The sequence below is a fragment of the Notamacropus eugenii genome, chromosome 1 (genome assembly GCF_028372415.1).
Source record: "Notamacropus eugenii isolate mMacEug1 chromosome 1, mMacEug1.pri_v2, whole genome shotgun sequence".
In the NCBI taxonomy this organism is placed as follows: domain Eukaryota; kingdom Metazoa; phylum Chordata; class Mammalia; order Diprotodontia; family Macropodidae; genus Notamacropus; species Notamacropus eugenii.
This window is the reverse complement of record NC_092872.1, coordinates 51,319,540-51,336,116: the sequence shown is the minus strand read 5'-3', so window position 1 is coordinate 51,336,116 and position 16,577 is coordinate 51,319,540. Positions and strand designations below refer to the sequence as shown.

General features: G+C 37.1%; 1 pseudogene; it reads left to right on the top strand.

Annotated features, from left to right (window-relative positions):
- Positions 1-1,356: 1,356 nt before the first annotated feature.
- On the top strand, positions 1,357-9,662 carry LOC140501157 (ubiquitin-associated domain-containing protein 2 pseudogene; annotated as a pseudogene).
- The last annotated feature ends 6,915 nt before the right edge of the window (positions 9,663-16,577 follow it).

Below are 16,577 nucleotides of genomic sequence, written 5' to 3'. Positions count from 1 at the left end.
GTTTTTAATATTTTGATAACTATTTCAATATATTCTATTTCTATTCTAATCCTATGTATCTTATTTTATGCAGCGGAAAACATCATTTTTGAAGAGGGGTTTGGCAGTTAAGAACCCTTAATACAGGGGAACTCTATTTCTATGCAAACACTCATGCTGAAAAAAAAATCAAATATAGGACAAGTTTTATTTAACCCATAAGAAAATGCAAGTGATTCTGACCTGAACTTCATAAACAGTTTAGACAACTCTCCTTCCCTTTCCCAGACTTAAAGTTCCACCTCAGATATGACCTCCACGAGGGGAAAGAGCATTGAGCTGCTACAGGGATAGCATGATCTTTTACTACATTCCACAGATGAAGGAGTCACTCAAGAACCATTTCCCTTATAGATTTTATCTCCCTTCAGGACATATAGTACTGGTAAAGGTGACTCCTCCATACCATGCTGATTTTCTTTTTCTTTGTTTTCCCTTTTGGCTGAAGTACGTATGCTTTGACTCATTCTCCCAGAGCCAGGTCGCTACATGTGACCCTCAGGGTTCTAGGGTATACTGAGGGGATGTTTCTACTCTGCTCCTGCCCTGAGCTCCCCATCAGCTATATTTCTCTTCCCCCCCTTACTATTAGCTGTCATATACCAGCATCTATGTTGTGTTTAACCACTTAGCATCAACTAGCTTTTACAAAGCAATATTTACTTAGAAGATATAGCAAGAACAAAACATATAAAATTTCCCCATAACGCCACAGGGCATATTCTTTCCTAGAGCATCTCAGTCTCTTGGAGGAGGAGGCTCAAAACTTAGCTCAATTTCTCCTTGATGTTGGTCCCAAGTTCATGTTCAAATACAGAATGGCTCCAGAAGAGACCTCAATCAAATGTAGCACTTTGTTTTTAAGAACATCAACACTGTACTTGTTGCAGATGTAAACTCTGAAAATGCCAGGATACTGAGGTCCCTTCAGACTTCTTAAACTCTTTGGATTAGGAATTCTACTCCCTTCACATAAGATATAGGGAATGAATACAGAGTAATTAGAAGAGGCAGCCCTACTCTCTGTTCCCCTCCAGGCCCCCATGCCCATTCCTGCTATGGTGACGCACTCCTAGAGGTGCTTATGCTGCTGGCCATGGTGCTGACTGCTGAGGCTACTTTTTTCAACATTGCCATCTTCAAGCAGGTACCAAAATGGATCTTATCTTTGAGGTGGTTGAGGGTGGCTTTCTAGATATTGATATGGAGATTACAGGACCTAATTATAAGCACACAGAAAGTCTCCTGGGAATTATACTTTTGCATCTCACATGGATGGAACTTAAAAGTTTTGTTTTTAGCAAGAGAAGGTTCACCATGATTCCCCTGATGGTCATGTCCACTATTGATATTGGAGAAATTCTAAAGGGCCAATACATGGAAATAGAAACTCATCAGAACAAGCTAGAAGAGATGATTAATGAACTCACCATGGTGATGGTGGTGGTAAAGCATGAACAGGAATACAAAGGTCCAGGAGAGAATACTCAGAGCAATTAATGACAACACAAACAACAGAGTGGCTCTCTGTTCCTTTGAAGCTCTTGTATTAGTTTCCATGACATTGGGACAGATCTACTAGCTGAAGAGACTTTTGAAATCTGGAGGGTTGTTAAAGAGGCTTTTCCTGATGGTTCCAAACTCCAATTCACTGTTTGCTAAACGTCTTGGTCACAATGATGTCACATAGTTTTTAAGCTTTTATTTTTTTAACTATACACTCATTGCTTCTTCTTTTTCTTTCATGAATAGGTTTTAAAAACTTTGACATTTAATTGACAGCCTCTATCACACAGGGTATTTCAGAGCTCCAACACTAAATGAAGTATGATATATTCATATTTGTTTGTCCTGTTTTTTTCCTCTGGTTTTCTGAGTGAAATACAGTTTATTCATCAAACAGCACTAAGGCAAATATAGCCCTTTATAAAAAATGATTGTACATGTCTTTGACTCTCTAAACCTACAGAAAAAAATTTAGTTCTGTGAAGTTCTAAAAAATGGTGGATTAAATCTTTAAAAACTGTCCAGGTAGTAATGGACAGAATCATTTGACTCTGTGTCAAACTCTGTCATAACTGGGTAATTGTATTTCATTTAGATTACTTTTTATTTAGCAAGCCCACAAACTATAGTCTTCCCTAAAGAAAATGGGAATATTCTTTAGGTTAGACCTCAGAACTCAGCCATTTTCATTAAAGTATAGGGCAAGTGGTTAATCAGGGAGGGTTGATTTAAGCCTGTCACTTGTAATGGTGACAAATCAAGCCAAGCCTACATGCTGTTTCAGCAGGCGGCAGTTTATTGGTCTTTTTTGGCTGACATGATCAGTTCTCTCCCTCACTCCTGTGTGGGCACAAAAAAGGGCCAAGTAATCTAAGTTGGGAAAATCTGAATTCCTGATTCAGAGAGTTAAAGTTTGCTCTTGGATGTTATTTCAGTGTAATACAGGCACCATTTTAAAAAATCAGAAGTAGTGGCATTTGGAGCCATTGTTTAGCTAAAGAGAACGAAGCCTAATTCTCAGTACCAGTTTTTTTTTTCTTCTTTCTCTTCCCTTTTAGGCACATGTGAACTTTATTTTGAATGAAAAATAACTTTTTATAGGTCTCTGATGATGATTTGAAAATTGAACCATCTGTTTATGGTGAGGGGCTGATGAAGGGTTATGTTGTGACTGATGATCACATATACATATATGTATATATACATAAATTTTATATATATAAATATAAATTATATATATGTATTAGGTACTTGTACTTTTTTGATCTTTGCAATGGGGAAAACTACAAGTAATGAGTTTTGAACTCAATTAAAAACTTGTTATGGGTTTTCATGGTAAGAGAAATTTTTTTTTGACTTTGAGCAAAGAGTTGTTTCCTTAGTGTAACTGTTGAATGCCAATTTTGTTGCATATAAAAAACACTTCAAATTTGAATTTAATAATGTAAATTAAAAGTTGCTTGCACATCTAATATGACCTAGGTCGGGAAAAGAAACAGTTCTTAAACAAAGAATGAATATAGATGAAAGGTCAATAACTGAGGCCTATTTCTTGGGGTCTCGGATTTTTCATTGGATGCCACAGGGGAAGGAGTCACTCTGTAAGGAACTGAACAGTCAAAAGCCTGAGACAAGAAAGCTTTTGTGGAAGACCATTAAGGGCCTTTCGAGGGCCTCCACAGCCAATCAAGGAACCTCCCATTTTCCAATTGCAAATACTCCACACTCTTTCCAAGGCCCTTCCTTATACATCATCACTCTTCCAATAACAGGCTTCCCATCTTCTCTAGGTGAGGAAAATGACATCAGCCCAACAAACCGATGTGTTCTGTTCATGCTTCAGACCCTGGTTACATGGCAATTGTTCCTCTTCTATTATCCTGGGCATGCCTTCCATTCCTCATTGATATGTGTCATCATCTGGTGGAGGTTTCTCCTTTTCAGATTGACTGAAGGTGGTATTAGATATGGACCTTTCCTTGAAATCAGTTTCATTTTCTAGCACTTTGTGTTCCGATGTTCAACGTTTCTCTTTAGCTTTTCTAGTGTACATGTACCACTCCTCATCTGAGGTCTGGAGACTTGAACCCACCAACTTCAATAATCTCTTATATAATCTTATATAATATATAACCTTATATAATCTCTTACTATCTCTCAAATTATGATCCGTATTAGTCATTTTTTTTGTACCATCCTCTACAGTTCCAAAATCACTTTCTTTGTCAGAAAAAGTAGAAATAAAATAACAATTGAGGAATTCCAATTATCTGTCATGAACAGAAATGCATCTCCTCCTAACTGAGTTTAGAAAAAGAAAAAACAAACCTTGGGTTTTTTTGGTTTGTTTTCCTTAGCTATCCTAGATGTTAATAACACTTTAGCATCATAGACATTGCAAGACTGTTTCTCTTTCATATATTTTCTCCATAGTAAGTTCACTTTTGCTTCCATTTTTATGCATGTCTTTTAAAAATTTAAAGTGGTTAGTATTACATGCACTTCCATGTTAATCTCTTTAGATAGCTCCTTTTCCTCATCCTTGGGACTGTGACTCCTTGTGTTTTCAGAATTACATTCTTGAGAGCTTCTCATCCTTCCTTGGATAACATCCCTTGTAGAATTTTAGTCCTTGACCTCCTACCTATTCTTTCTTCATACTCTTGAAAACTCTTCTCCCATAGTCCAAGGTACATGTCAGAATATGCCTCGCTTTCCTATCTGCACAATAATTTATCAGATAAAATCAAGGGTATGCTGGTGAATGTCTAATCGGTTTTCTGGGGGAAAAAACTAAACCTGACACCCCTTTATGATTAATCTGTATTATTAACACTTTCTTAAGTCTAGACAATCAACAGAACAATTGCAATTTGCAAAGGGGCAAATGTAATCTTGATGAAAATGGCAACGATGATGATAGTAGTAGCTGGTATTTGTATAAGGTTTGCAAAGCACTTTATAAATAATATCTCATTTCATCCCCACAGTCCTGGGAAGTAAGTATTATGAGCCTATTTTACAGGTGAGTAAACTGAGGCAGAGGCTGTGACTTGCCCAGGGTCATGCAGATGGTAAGCATCTGAGGCCAAATAGGTACTGCCTTCCTAGCAATCCATGTGTTGCACCATCTCACTGCCCTTAGAAAAACTTCCTAAAACTCAGAGCTACTTAAAAATAGAATGACATCTCCAGAAGTGGTGAATTTACCCCTCCCTAGAAGTATGGAAGCAAAGGCTGGGAAATAATTTACAAGGTATGGAGGCTGGGAGAGGTGTTCTTGTTCAGGTTTATGTTGGACTAGATGACTACTAAGGGTCCTTTCACTCTGTGTTATTTTGTGATTCTCCAAGTTTATGTTTCAGAAGAGAGATTTATTTCTCCTCGGGGATGTCCATTTCTTATGTTTCTTTTGTTTTTAAAATAAAATTATTATGATCTAGTTTTTTTTTGGATTGCCTCTTCATCATTCTGCCTGCTCTTAGGCATTATCCTCATCTCTTTCCCACAAGAAACTTGGACTCCAGCTCTGATACGTAGGTTTTTAATTTGGGACCCAGATCTCTACCCCACTTCCACTCTCTTCACCCCTTGCCCCTTTTAGCACCCCTTTATGTTTTATCACCCAATAGAATGTAAGTTTCTTGAAAACAAGGATTGTCTTGCTTGTTCAGTTTTTTGTCCCCATACTTAGCCCTGTGCCTACCTAATGTAAAAATACATATATGTATATGTATGATTGTGTTTATCATCTAGTTTTATTGATTATCTAGTCTTGTGCCAGATGGGAATTAGTGATGGAAACACAGCCAACATGTTGTATATGGTTACTGCCCTCTAAAAATTTGTCATTTACTTTAATTACTAGCTATATCCACCTTCAACTATATCCCCAAATAGTTGTAGTAACTGACCCATACCACTAGGAATCACTATGATTACCATTAGGGAGTATCAGGGATTCAAGGAAAATCTGATTAAATTTCTGGAGTCCTTTTCTGGTTCTGAGCATAAATATATTGGGAGAAGGTTTCATATTTTCATCAACTGAACAATTTCATTGTTCATAAACTAAGCATGCAGCAAACTGTCCCTCTTTGGTCAGCTCATCAAGGAAGGGGTCACAGTCATCTTCATCTGCAGTTTCCCAAATTTTTTGTTTATTCCAAACCTTTCCTGGGTACTTCCATAGTGTCCCTCCAAGTCTTAGTATGGACATAAGCCTGGAATATTGAAGGCTTTTTCAGAAATTTAAATCCTTCTTTAAACACTCCATTCTGTCATGGGACATTTCCTCTTACCTGTATGTTTTTGGACAAGAGGTACCCCATGTCTGGAATTCACTACCTCATAGTTACTGATGTACAGAATTCCTAGCATCCTCCACTCAGGTGTCATCTCCTGCAGAAGACTTTTCCTGATTTTCTTAATTATTAACACTTTCTCCCTCCTAAAATTACTTTGTATTGGGATCATAAATGTAGAAGGTGAAGGGGCCTCTGAATCTAATCCCATCATTTTACAGAGGAAGAAACTGAGACCCAGAAGGATTGTGACTTCCCCAAGGTTACACTGATAGCAATAGAGGCTGGATCTGAACCCAGGTCCTCTGTCTCTAGGGTGTTCCACTAAACCATGTTTCTTCTCTGTATTTATTTATTTGCATATATGTTGTATCCTCTTAATTCTCCATAAATACTGGCATATTATGTTTCAATTTTGACTTTCCTTTCCTTTTCTAGCCTAGCATACTACCTGCCATACAACAGGTGATAAATACATGTTTAGTGAATTGTACTGAAATACATTGAGTTGAACAAATTGAGTCCATGCTTTCAAAGATTCAGAGTTCTTCTCAAATAAGAATATCAAATTAATTATAATCCACATTTCTGTAGCCCTTTGAAGGTTTGCAAAATATTTCCCTTCCCATGACAGTCCTGTGAAGTAGGGTTAATATTGTTATTCTCATTTCACAAAGAAGGAATCTGAGGCTCCGAAAAATAATATATGATCACACAGCTTATGTTAAAGTTGAATCTTAGACTCTTAGATACCAGGTTATTTCTGTTGTACCACACTGGTCTAGTCATAAAATGTCTATAAAGATAGCAATTAACACTTTGCCTGCTCCAAAATACTTTGTGGTTACTTCTGAGACCAGAATTCTGCATGAAAGCAAGGCCATAATTATAGGAAGTCAGAGTAGCCATATGTAATTCCACCCAGATGGTCCATTATCTGTTGGGCCCATGGAATCCAATTAAGAAATTGTATTTTTCCTTCTTCCTTTGGTATGTCAAATCTTTTATTCAAAAACAGAAATTATTGTCTGATTTGATTCCCTGTATTGCAGTAATTCATTCTGGGGCCACTAATAGATGCCCTTTTAGCAATTTCCTTGTTGAAACTTTACCCAATTACCTGTAAGACTTACTTTCTTTATTCTGTTTTTAACCATTGTATATTAAATTCTATTTTCTCTTTATAGCTCCAGGTCTCTATCACTAATGGTCCACTCCATCTAGACCCTAGAGGTAACGTTGACATTTCAAACTCAACAGGTCTATAATAGAATATATTCTTTTGTCCCTAACCCTGCTCTAGATCCCAACTTTCCTGCCCTTCTCGTGAGAATATTATTGTAGGAACTCAAGTTTGCAACCTGAGTCATCCTCAGCCGTTTCCTCTTCCTAATTCCCCATACCACTTGCCACATCTTGTCCATGCTTTGTCTTGCATCACCCCCAATTTTTTCACTTACATGGGCATTGACTTGATTCAGGTCCTAATGACCTACTAACGATAATAGTTAGCATTTGTAAAATCACTAAGATTTACAAAGTTCTTTACAAATATTTAATTTCATCCTCATAACAACCCTGACAGGTAGGTGCTATTGTTATCCCCCAAGAGACAGATGCAGTTAGCAATGAAGTGACATGCCCAGGGTCACGCAGTTAATGAGTATGTGAGGCAGGATTTGAAATCAAGCCTTCTGGATTTCAGGTCCAACATGTTATACACTGCACCACCTATTTACCTCTCTTCTCTGTGATGTTAACAGTCTCTTATTTGGCATCTCTGCTTCCAGTGTTTCCTTTCCTTAAGCAAACCTTCAAGTAGCTGTCAAAATAATCTTTCTAAGGCACAAGTCTGATCATACTGCTCTTCTGATTTAAAAACAAATATCAGTGCCTTACCATTGCATCTGGAATAAAATTTAGATTCCTCAGCCTGAATTAAAGGTCTAATCTCTCCCAGACTGTCTTTCTGTCATTATTTCATATCAATTCCCTTCACATGTGTTAAGTTCTGACCAAATTGGGCTAATAGCTGTTCCCTGATTTTCTTGTACTCTCCTCCATCCATAGATCCCACAGAGACTGTCCCCTATGTCTAGAACTCATCTCTGTCTTTCAGAATCTTTCTCTTCCTTTAAAGTATGGCTCAGGCACCATTTATCCTATACAGTTTTCTCCTGGACTCCTGCCTCCAGCAGAAAGTAATTTTTCTCCTCTTCAAAAATTTTAGAGAACTTTGTCTGCTTCTCTCCTTTGCCCCATCACACTCTCCCTTGGGTTATGTTTATTTGTGTAAGCATCATATCCATACTAGTAGATTGTAAACTCCTTGAGTACAGGAACCATGCCACTTTTTAATTCTTAGATAAAAATCCTAGCACAGAGTCCAGAATATAGGAGATTCAAATATTATTACTGAATGGAAAAGATAAATGCTACCTTGATTTCTCCACTGGGAGAACTCCATCCATCCATGCATGTGATCCATCAAATATTAATTAAATATCCATATTTATAAAGCCCTATGCTAGGGCTGGGAAGCAGAGTCAGTGGATACAGATAATATAATATTGATCCTATGCTCATGGAACTCACAGGGAGGCTATGACCTGTATACAGATAAATATAATAAAAATAAAATAGGATAAGTGTGTCACACAAAAAAGTCAGAGGGCTCCACTCCCCCTCCATTCTCCCATGTGGCAGGTACCCCTCTGCCATTTCTTCCCCATTTTCACCCCCTCCTTCTGCCCTAACTCTAGACTCTCCCCTCGCCGAGCCAGGGTTTGGGAGCTGGACCCTGTTCACCAGCACTAGATCGAGTGGGCTCTTTAAGGTAGCTTTGCCAAAGAGTCTTTTACTAGTACCAGAGCTTTTTCAATTTTATTGGCTCTCCTCTTTCAACATTATCAGAATTTCTTTGCATATAATCTACAAACTATAAAGACTGACTTGCAAGTCCAGAGATTGATATGTGGAAGAATAATTTGCCATGATTTGAAAGATACATTTTGCAGTGGCCTGCTTATACATAACTTTGGGATAGTTGAAAGGAGATCGGGCAACAGGAAATTTACATCCTTTTCATGGGGTTCTTGGATTTTGTCAGTTTTGTTTGACTTGATTCTTGTGAGAGCTTCACCATGCTCTTTTAGTATCACAGCCAGTTACTTGCCTTCTGGTTTTCTTGGGCCTGTATTTACTCTGTTTGTACCATTTTACAGCTACATTTCAAGAGTGAAAGTGACACAAACACTGGGCAAATTTTCCATCACAAATGCGACACTGATTTATATATTGGGGCTACAGCTTAACCTCGGGTACCTACACTGGGGTTGTAGCCAGTGGTATGATTGCTGGCATGTTACACCAAAAGTTTATCAGATTCTTTGCATACTCTGCTAGATGGCAAAGTTATTTCTTGGACACTTGAACCTATCTCTTCTTCAGAACCAAACAACGAAGTCAGAAATGGAATGAGAGCAACAGTAGACATTCAGTGATAGCAAAGGATGAAATTGCTTGGTTGTCACCTTATGGAATCTCAGTTTGCACACACGAGGCAGCAGTGACAGCAGCAGGTTGGGAGGGTTCATTGGAATTGATTTTTCTTCATATACATCAGAGATGGAATGCAAATACTAGAGATGTTCAACAGTTTGAACAAGAAGTAGCAGTCTCCTCTTGAGGTTTCTGAGGAGCAGGTTGCCCAACTCATGGAGATAGAATTTTTCTAGGGTAGCTCTAAAGGCCATGAGAGATTCCAATAATGACCTTAATGTAGCTAACAACTTTCTACTACAGTATGGATGAGTCTGAGGAATTCAGCTGACATGGTTGCTTGCCATTTGAGGCAGAGGCAGCATCTGCCTCCTGGATATCAGGATATCCTGAAAAGTCTTTACCAAATGAATCCAAGGCAACAAAGCCATGTCTACAAAAATTAAGTTATAATGTTGGGTAGAGGGAAGGGAGGCCCTGCTGTTCCCATGCTTTAAAACCCCAAGACTGTTATGATTATACTATCTGAAAATAATTTTGCCATTGAATTAGCTAGCATGTTCTTTTCTATCTTCATTTTGAAAAATTGGGTCTTTTTCTTAGCTTTGGCAATCAACACTAAAAAAAATTGTTACAGTGTATGTATGAAATGACGAGAGAGTACAAACTTACGTAGTAGCTCAGTGCCCCTCCAGAGGGAAAATGGAGTCTGTTGTAAGTCATACTATTTCTATAATAGTACATCATCCCGCATAATCTTTTGAGGAAAGGGAGTACTGTTATTTCAATAAGGACGTATCAGATTATTCTTTGTAAAAGTTTTTTTAAATTGTATTATTTTTTCCCTCAAACTTATTTTTGAACCTAAAGGGCTATTCGTGTCACATCCAATACCACTTGAATACCAGAGGCATGATTTACATATCTATTATAATTTGTATTAATAGGGACTAAGTGGGGGAGAGTGGAAGCACTGAGTTATACACTCCTCAGTATTACCAATCCAGGTCAAATTTTCTAGACTTTTCTCCCCCTGTCTTCAGGCAAAAGCTGCTAGTTAAAAGATCTTAGAAGAGTCTCTGAAACATAGAAAAAACTCTGAAAAAAAAGGATCTGGTGTTAACTCTCCTTGAAAATCCAAAGTATATACAAAATGGGGAAGTGATCCAGAATAGTAAAAGAATAAAAAATGGAACTAAAAAATTAACTAGCTTAATGGCATCCAACCAGGCTCAGTAGGATCAGAATGACCTGATGGATCATCATGTTGGTCTAAATAGAATACTTTGTACTTAACATATGATGGATTTGTAAATATGCTATCTATTATTTTTGGGACATGGAACTCTAGCCCATGTTTTTATCTGATTCTTGGGCTAAATGTTCACTTGCTGAAAGCCTAGATTGATTGCCCCTGACTGCATCACCATCATTGACCTTTCTATAAGTGGCATTTCTTGGGAGCCACAGACCTGGGGTGCTAGGCATCCCAAAGGGTCACCCAAGGCAATGGAGAGGACATGGATAGCATTTCAGAATTAGTCATTACAAGCAAAGAAAACATAAATCAGGGTTGGAAAGGAATGGAAAATGAGAATGGTGAGGAAGGGCAAGTGAAAATAAGAGGAGAAATGCGATTCCATTTGTCAGTGGCAAAGTGGGCAGAAATGTATCAATTGATGCAAATTTTGGTATGTGATGCTCATCATAATAAAGTTTAAAATGTGTGTGTGTGTGTGTGTGTGTGTGTGTGTGTGTGTGTATTTTAAAAAAGGTCAGAGGCATCACAAACAGTGGAATGATTCACTTTTAAGGGAACTTCTGCTAGATATTGGCATTAAAGAGCGATCAAAACAAAATAGTCCCTGCCCTCAAGAAGCTTACATTCCACTGGATGGGGGTGGGTGACAGAGGAAGAGATGGGCAATTATAATGCCTACCTAGAGCAGTGGATACAAAGTAATTTGAGGAAATATAACACATGAATAATCGAGAAGATCAGAAATATTTCATAGAAGAATTCAGATAAATGAAGCTGAGAAAGATGCAGATTTTAGGTATGGGAGAGGAGAGGAAAAATGGTATGTTGAACTCAGGAAAGAACTTGTCATACAGTTTATTGGAGTATAGAGCCTGTGACAAGAATTAATATGAAATAAGATTGGAAAGATGGATTGAGAGGAAATTGTGGAGTGCTTCAAAAGACAGGTTAAAGAGTCTGCATTTTATACTGGAATCAATCAGTAGGATGTGAAGCCTTGTGCTATGGAGAAAGACATGATCCTTCTTGTGCCTTAGAATTCATATATTCGCAGCAGTGAGAAGTCTTTCTCCCACAGCACATCACTCTAACAGGGACAAGTTAAGCTGCAAAAACAAAAATATGATAAATATTTTACTGTTTTCAGTCTGAGACAATGGTCAATACTTGTTTCCAACAGCATATGATCCTTAATAACTAAATTGACCCAAACCTATGATTGTTGGAGTTTGCTGTTGAAGGTTAGACCTTACCTGACTGTAATTTATATTATTCTTAGTCTAATTCCAGGTATGATCATCAAGAAATGCTATTGAACCAAAGATCTATGATACCACTAACTCTATGAGAGTTGAGATCTATGGACTGCAGGTGGAGTTCTCACAGGGAAAGCTTGGCCGGAGCTGAGGTGGGATTTCCCTGACTCCATTTCCCCAGTATGACATTTTTCTTGAATTGAACATGTCCCACTTGCTGACTCTAAGCCTATGACATTTTCTCAGTACAATTGGCTTCCTATATGACTTTAGCCTGGAACTGACATCAAGCTTAAAGGATATTTCCCCCTTTTTATAGCTATGTCCTTTTACAGGAAATTTTTGTAATAATGGCAGATAATCAGAATGAACACAATATTAAAGTTTTATCTCATATACTAATACAGGAGCATACCTGAGCTATTATGAGCTATTCAGCCTAGAATTGTAGTTGCTTTTATATCTAAATAACTAGGTAGGTAAGTTCTTGGATTTGTCATTTGCCTGTCACTACTCATATATAATTGTGCATAAAATGAGGTCCTTAAATATTTAGAAATGATATAAGAATAATTGATGCATAGTTTATGGGACCAAGCTATTATTCTATTAATTACTAAGACTAAATCAGAAACATCATCAGTTTTGTTTTAAAGAAAAATTTTTAGTGCAATCAATTTCTTTAGAGGAGAGTAATTTATGGAATATCTTGGGTTACCTAAATGAGAGAAGTCAGTTCTATTTGAGTTTGTTATTTAACTGGGGATTACCACTTGAGTACTGAGCATGTCTCGAAGTGTAATCATGTTTTATTATAAACAACTTATTTTGTATGAACTATTTTGAAACTGATTACTCAATGTATTTATATATTCCATTCCAGAAACCTTTTGCTACAATTGAAGGTAATTTGGCAAGTTTTAAATGAATTCATTTTTGTATTAGAAGTCACCTTTTTTAAAAAAAGGGTTCTGTTATCAATTCCTTAGCAAAATTTCATCCTCTTAAGGGAGAGTGAGAAGCTCAAAGTTAGTAACTAGAGTCAATGAAGTAAATAGCTAGAGTAAAAATTTGGTTTTGGTGAACATTTTGTTTTAAAACATATATGTATATATGTATGTGTATATATACATACATATGTATATATAAATGTGTATGCACATATGAATAAACAAGATCAGATAATTATATATTCCAGGTATAAAAACTGGGTTTAGAATATTCTGATTTTTCAATAGTTACTTGAATTTCCTAAATATGTCAACACAACATTTTGCTAACTTACATCACAAGGCTGTTAGAGGAAACAAACTAAAGTTCTTTCTCTTTCTGAAACTTGGTCTGAGGTAAAAAATAAGACAAATAAACACCAGAAATTAAATGATAGTGGAGCCAATGTCAATTTAAAAGGCATTTTTAAAAACTCTAGTTTACATAAATTGGCAAATAAAAATTCATAACCAAAATGGCTCGTTCTACAAGTCAAGTCTTCATAGATTTTTAAAGATTCTCCTTTCAGCCTGTTACTGGTATGTGAAGATCCAGGATAGGAGCAGCAAGGCATATGAAAAAATAAATTCTCTGGTCTAGAGGTTTCTAATTTGATGACCTAGCTTTTACTACCTGATCTGGTTATTGGCAAAGCAAACTTGAATTGCATTTAGGTCTGTTTTGCAAGAGATTTTAATAGAAAAGGGTATTTTTGCATGTGATCTGTACTGGAGAAGTAAACCTTCTAGAAGCTGTTCTGAAACTCTACCCATTCCAGCATGTCTAGGAGGAGAAACCTCCCAAGGATCAGAGGACTACATCAAGATATGTTTCAAAAACCAGACAGTTGTGTGAAATGGGATGTCTAAGTCCCAAAATATGATAGAAAGATGAAACAGACAGTGGGAACTGGTTACTGAGAAAGAGATTGCACCATTATTCTCAGTAAAGCATTCTTGCCAAAGGGAACTGTCCCCAATGGCACCTGTCAATGCATTGGGTTAATCTCTATTCCTCTTCCCCTCACATGATTTCCCATCATTAGCTCCATGGTTAAAAATTCTTGATGAAGGGTTTGTCATATCAATTAGCGATTCATTGGGGAAACAGTATCTCTCAAGTGAATCAAAGTGAGGATGAGAGAAATTAATGTTATACATTAATAACTAATTATTAATTTGTGATCCACCTTTTTCTTTTTAGTTCTGTTAAAATCCAACTCTTGAAAAGGCCAGTCAATCTCCAAAGGGCACAGGTGAGTAAAGAGATTTATTTCTAGTCCCCAAGGCACACGCTCATTAAATTTGTAAGCTGAACCCCACCCAAATGGGAGACCTAATTTTTGTATAGAATATGAACAGAATCTAGTCTGAGTGAGCCTTTGCCTAGAGGAGGGATGCCTTGTCCTTGGTCCCCTCCATTAGAGTTTAAGGCAACTCAGTTCATGAAGGAGAAAATTTGTTAGAGAGGTCTGGATGCAGATGGAATCCCCTGTTAAGATGTCTTAAGATTGCTGAGTCTCGTGATCAAGCCATGTTCTTAGCAGGAGTGTAAAGACTGTTAGCCTGTATCCTCATTAGATATCCAGTAATGAGGGTTGAGTTTTACTTGTCAGAGGAGTTTCCTTTTAGAAGGGATTTAAGGTCTTTCACGATCATGCTTTGTGTCTTTGGTTACCAAGAAAAACCACTGACCATCAATTTATGGATTGCTGCATAGCTTAAATTAATACATTGATTATTAATTATCCAGAAACTCTGTCTCTCAGGGTTTTCATTCATCTCGGGGGAAAACAGGATAGCAAGTAGGAAACTATTATTATAATCCAATTTGTAAAATCTATCTTCATTCTTGCCCATTGAGATCTTTATGGATCTTAACCTACTACCCAATGTCTTAACCATCACAACTAGATCTGAGATATCTACAAGTCTTATAAATATGTTATTTGTTTCTCTTTATGTCATTGGTAAAAAATGTTGACCAAAACAGAGGCAAATCCTTGGGGAGTCCTCCACTAAACAACTACTTCAATTTAACCTTCACCACCACCACTGCCATCATCCTTAACATTTACACACAATACCTATTACATGCCAGATGTGCTAAGGACTTTAAAATTATTTCACTTGATCTTTACAACAAGCTTGAGAAGTAGGTGCTATAATTATCCCATGTACAGGTGAAGAAACTATGGCAAACTGGTTAACTGACAGTCACACAACTAGTAAGTTTCAGAGGTGGGATGTGATCTCAGGATTTCCTGACTCTAGGCTCAGTGCTCTATCTATTGTACCACCATCAATAATTTATTTTTTTTTAGTTCTTGTCATTCAATCCATTCTAAATCCATCAAACTGTACCAACATCTATTCTGAGTCTTTTCTTCATGACCACCAGGATAGCAGGAGATATTTTGTCATATACTTTGTTGAATTCAAATAGATCAGGAATTGGCCCTGCAATTTCATTGATATGGGGAACTCCCAGATGAGGGAATATTCTCTACCAATGCTTTTCAACACCTCTTCAAGTGAGTTTTAGAAAGTTGCCCAGAGTACTTAGGGGTTAGGAGACTTGCCCAGGGTTGAACCCAGGTCTTCCTGAATAGCAGGCCATATCTACATTCATTATCCCACACTGCCCCCTATAAGTGCATACGTGGTATATAAAGTTCTAAGAAAGCAGATGAGGAAGACATCATTATTTTTTTCTGACTGAATGAAGTAATTCATGTATTCTTCCCATACCATATTACAAGGACTTATGCTGGGCTCCATGGGAGAGATGGAGGAAAATGAGACCTTCAAGGAAGGAGTCCGAAATTAAGTTATGGAGATAATGCTCCAAACTAGGGACTATTCCATATGAATTCTAAAATGAAGGGACCTGGAAAAATTGAAAAGAATAAAGAGAGTAAAAGAGAGGATATCCTCAGTTATATTTTGGAAAAACCTCCAATGTTTCTTCATTTCTAATAATTTTGCAAGAAATATCCATTTAATTTATCCCCCTCTATTCTTCTTCATGTTTGTATGATACTCTAGAGTCTGATCTTCTTTTCAAAAGTGCTAATTAGAAATGTTTTTAATTATTCCCTCTATGATGCTCGTATAAGGTATGTCTTGTGGAAGATAAAAGCCTCATCCTGTCCTCTATCCTTTCTACAGAAGAGTGTTATTATGGACCTCCCCCATCCTTATTTCCAAATATTTTTGGTTGAAATGCTCTCTGTGAAGTCCCGTTGTAATAAATACTATATACATCTATGTGTTTATGTGTATGCATGTATATATACATATATGTGTGTATATATACACATGCATGCCTATGCACATATAGATAGACAGACAGATAGATAGATAGTCTGTCTGGCAGCAATGTTGGGGGCAGAACGGATTTCATCACCAAAAAGCATAAACTTCCTGGATATCAAGGTCATGCCCAAGCTACTGGAGAACTCCCCCATCTGGGTACCATTCTCCCAGTTTCTTCTTTTATATTCTGCTCAGCCTATCTTTTAAATCACTTGTGCCCTTGACACTCTTTTAAATCACTGATGTTTTGGCTTTTTTTTTTTGTCATTTCCCAGATCCAATACTTGGTGGGCAATTAATGGACATTATTCTTTCACTCTCTTTTAGGACTCAGAACACTTAAGGCTATGGAAGAAAGAGAGAAGGAAATTTAAAATATCAATTATCTCCACTCTTGAATCAT